Source organism: Pteronotus mesoamericanus, unplaced genomic scaffold (genome assembly GCF_021234165.1).
Source record: "Pteronotus mesoamericanus isolate MK-2021 breed Mesoamerican mustached bat unplaced genomic scaffold, CSHL_Meso_final contig_43, whole genome shotgun sequence".
Lineage (NCBI taxonomy): Eukaryota > Metazoa > Chordata > Mammalia > Chiroptera > Mormoopidae > Pteronotus > Pteronotus mesoamericanus.
In genome coordinates, this window is record NW_026555161.1 from 8110 (window position 1) to 12846 (window position 4737).

General features: G+C 43.9%; 1 pseudogene; it reads left to right on the forward strand.

The window, feature by feature from the left end:
• The first annotated feature begins 2433 nt into the window (after positions 1-2433).
• Positions 2434-3454, forward strand: LOC129073771 (glyceraldehyde-3-phosphate dehydrogenase-like; annotated as a pseudogene).
• Positions 3455-4737: the final 1283 nt, after the last annotated feature.

Consider the following 4737-nt stretch of genomic DNA (forward strand, 5'->3'; position numbering starts at 1 on the left):
AGAGTGTGTTGTGGGGGTGGTCCAGAAGCTGCCCATGTGCATCCTCCCCATGTGCCCACCCGCTGTGTCCCTGCCTAGGGCGGCAGGCACTGGGTGCAAATGCGGTGGGTGATGGACAGAGCCCGGATCCTCCACTCACTCGTGTGAATTCGTCCTGTGACTTCTCTGCTTTCAGGGTCTTCGTGGTGAAACAGGGTAGCACATCCCCCTCTCAGGGCTGCTGGGAGCACTGAGTGGGTCATGTTGGAGGGGAAATTACTTGCTCCAACACTGTGTGCTGGGCCCTCAGTCCCCATCATCAGGTTCACGCTGGCCCTTGGGTGTCTCTGCACCTGTCCTCACCCACCTGGCTGTCTCTGCGTTTGAGTCCTTGTTTGCATGAACAGTTTCCAGGAAGAGACAGAACCCCTGCCGCCCACACCTCCGAGCCCTGTGAACCCTGAAATCTCCCTGGAACCTGCACAGTGGGGCCGACTGGAGGTCCGTTGCTGTTTCAGCCCTCAATGATTCTAGCTCCACAGAACTAGGTAGAATCTTGCAGAGATTTGCACATTAGTTTTCAGAAAATACGAGGATTGTTCCAATGGGAAGAAAAGGAAAAGATGTTTCATATTTTCATTGCAGCCAACCTTCTCTACTAAGAAAAACAAGTTCGAAATGACACTTTGTGAGGACAGTGTATAAGGTAGGAATCAAGGAAGAGTTACTAGTAACTAAAGTAGAATCTGTGAAAACAACATCATCCCATCAAATCTCCTTGGAAGTCATGATGCTCATACAGAGAAGGTGCCACCTGTGTGCTTGGCGATTTCTCATGTTCCAACTCCTTGTAGTTCAGTGGGTCTCCACAGGGAGCCTAGGAGAGAGTCACATTTCACCCATTTTTCTGTGAGGAAAGAGGACTCAGGGAGGTCAAGGGACTGACTACAGATCACACACTAGGAACTGGAGCAACCTGGTCAACACTACATTGGGTTTGGCTTCAGAGCCCCCCTTCTCTTCTAGGAATAACTCCCTTCGAAGGAGCCATGGCATCCTGGGAAAATTCCAGGGATACCGGAGGGAAAATTGGCACCACCCTTGTGGAGGAGAGGTGTCACACACCAGGGAAAGTGACTGGACTCTAAAAGCTGAGAACAGCCCTCAGCTTACAACCAGGAAGGACTTCAGTCTTCAAACCTCAGGGAACTGAATTCTGCCAGTGCCTCAAATGAGCAGCAGCAGACCTGGAGCTTCCGGAAAGGAACACCACCTACTAATACCTTGAGTTTAGTCCACTTAGAACCATACCAGACTTCTGACCCCAAAACCTCTAAGATAATAAATTTGTGTTCTTTTAAGCCACTAATTTTGTGATAAATTATTATGGCAGAAATAGAAAACGAATACAACCCTAGAGAAAGGCTTGCACGTGTGCCCTATACAAATATAGCAGAATTTTTATATTAACAATGTTTAGTGTAGAAGATCAATCTGAAATAATGAAATGATCATCAAAGTCACTGATGGATAATTTATAATACTCATGAATTACAATATTATAGGAAATATTAATAAAATACACACAGCAACAGAAGTATTTCAGGAAAATAATTTTATTTTAAAGAAACAAAAGACATGATGAATTCAATATTGCATAAAATTTAAAATCCTGCCAACTGAGCAAACTTACTGTATTAAAATATTTTAAAATAAAGGACAAAGATAGTAAAATGATAAGAAAACACACAGAACTCAATGCTCATCATTAGGAGTGTAAAAGAAGGAGACATAATCAGCACAGGTCACAGAGGGGGCTTCAACATCAATCATGAAGATCAAGTTCTTAAGCAAGGTAGCCAGAGACTCAGGTGTTTATTATATAGTTCTATATGCATTACAAATATTTCATTATATTCTGCTGTTTATATTTAATACCTAATAAAGTAAATTAGTATAACAAAGAAAAAATTTAAAGCAATGCACACATATTTCAACTATTTTTGCACCAAATTTTATAAATTTGCATTACTGTTTTTGTGTATTATAAGTATTATACAATAAGACTTGTTTAATACAATGCTTAAAACATTGACACTGAAAACAGTTGTCCTGGGTATACAGCACATTGTGTTTCTGGAGTAACGTAATGCTCTCACCTGACTCTACCTTACATTTACCCGCCCCAATTAACAACTTGAGGAGGTGTCTCTAAACACTACCAGGAGAACCTCTGGCCCTAAAAACATTACAAGATGAAGCAAGATCCTTGTATACCTGTGGGTCTCTTCTCATTAGAGAAAAGAAGGAAAAAATATTATAAATTTATTGGGGACAGTTGTACAGTATTACTTTTATTTTGATTTAAAAACCACAAAGTAGGCTCTCTGCTCCTCCTGTCCGACAGGCAGCCGGGTCTCCCCTGCACAGGGCCAGCCTCCACCGTGAGACACGATGCTGAAGGTCGGAGTGAACGGATTTGGCTGTATTGGGCACCTGGTCACCAGGACTGTTTTTTACTCGGGCAAAGTGGATGTTGTTGCCATCAATGACCCCTTCATTATCTCAGCTACATGGTCTACATGTTCCAGTATGATTCTACTCATGGCAAGTTCAAAGGCACAGTCAAGGCTGAGAACAGGAAGCTTGTCATCAACGGAAAGTCCATCTCCATCTTCCAGGAGCGAGATCCCGCCAACATCAAATGGGGCGATGCTGGTGCTGAGTATGTTGTGGAGTCCACTGGTGTCTTCACTACCATGGAGAAGGCTGGGGCTCACTTGAAGGGTGGAGCCAAGAGGGTCATCCTCTCTGCCCCTTCTGCCAATGCCCCCATGTTTGTGATAGGTATGAACCATGGCAAGTACGATAGCTCCATGAAGATTGTCAGCAATGCTTCTTGTACCACCAACTGCTTGGCTCCCCTGGCCAAGCTCATCCATGACAACTTTGGCATTGTGGAGGGACTCATGACCACAGTCCACACCATCACTGCCACCCAGAAGACCGTGGATGGCCCCTCTGGGAAGCTGTGGCGTGATGACCGAGGGGCTGCCCAGAACACTCTCCCTGCTTCTTCTGGCACTGCCAAGGCTGTGGGCAAGGTCATCCCTGAGCTGAATGGGAAGCTCGCTGGCATGGCCTTCCGTGTCCCCACCCCCAATGTGTCAGTTGTGGATCTGACCTGCTCCCTAGAGAAAGCTGCCAAATACGATGACATCAAGAAAGTAGTGAAGCAGCCATCAAAGGGCCCCCTAAAGGGCATCCTGGGCTACACTGAGGACCAAGTTGTCTCCTGTAACTTTAACAGTGACTCCCACTCCTCCACCTTCGATGCTGGGGCTGGCATTGCCCTCAATGACCACTTTGTCAAGCTCATTTCCTGGTATGACAATGAATTTGGCTACAGAAACAGGGTGGTCGACCTTGTGGTCCACATGGCCTCCAAGGAGTAAGAGCCCCCTGAACCACCAGGCCCAGCTGGTGGAAGAGAGACCCTCAGCTGCTGGGGAGTCCTTGCCCCAGACTGATGCCCCAAAACACTGAGAATCTCCTGATCTTGTTTCCATCCTAGACCCCCTGAAGAGGGGAGGGGCTTAAGGAGCCCTGCCTTGTCGTGCACCATCAATAAAGTTCACTGTCCCCCCCAAAAAAAACACAAAGTAAATTAAATCTACAAAAACAATAATAAGTTAGGCTTCCTCACATTAAACCTAACCCAACTCATAGCCCAGGGAAACTGAAAGGTACTCTACTCTGTTTCTCAACCTGTTCAGGATCTGACAATAACTGCAAAGAAAATCAATCCCTGGACCTCTCTACCAGAGGGTCATTCCATATGGATCAAAGTATATGTCTCATTCACATTCTGGAGAGATTATTTGTCTGACATTAGACAAAGTATCCAAAATATAATTTCAGTATCGCAGCCTCCCTAAAGAGTAAAATACGACCATCAATGATACAACAGCTAAACCTAAGTCTGATGCTTCCTACTGTGCCAACAGCAACATCACAGCTGCTAGCAGATTTGTGAGAAGCAATGACAACTTTCCCAGGATCACAGATGATTTCAGTAGCAGGGCAAGGACAATTTTCTTTGAAAATAACTTACCTTGCCCTAGCTGGTGTGGCTTAATGGATTGAGTGCTGGCCTGCAATACAAAAGGTCGCCAGTTCAATTCCTGGTTCAATTTCTGGTTTGACTCCCAGTCAGGGCATATGCCTGGATTGCAGGCCAGGACCCCTACTAGAGGTGCACGAGAGGCAACCAACTGATGTTTCTCTTGTAGATTGACGTTTCTCTCCCTCTCTGACCCCCTCGCTCCCTGTCTCTCTAAAAATAAACAAATTTTTTTTAAAAGGAAAAAAAATATTTTCTCCTGTCACTCACTATTATCATTTGCATTCATACTTATATAAAAATGTCTTCTTTACATGTTAAAATAAATCACACTAATAATGTAAACACCTTCAGCTTATTTAAGTGTAAAGACATGAGGAAATGTGCCATGTACTTACCCACTGCTCTATTATCCCAGAAACATAAAGAGAAGATATCCTTTTAGTGTACTTATTGCCACCCCTTTTATTTTTCACCTTTCTCAGATAGTATGTATCTTACATTCAACACAGAATGGAGTTTTGCAATTTAATTGGAGAATAATTTTTTTCTTTTCATAAGAGGATTAAGTACATTGACTTTGATTAATATGAATTTTGTTTGCTTTTATTTTGGGGTATAGTATTTCATACTAT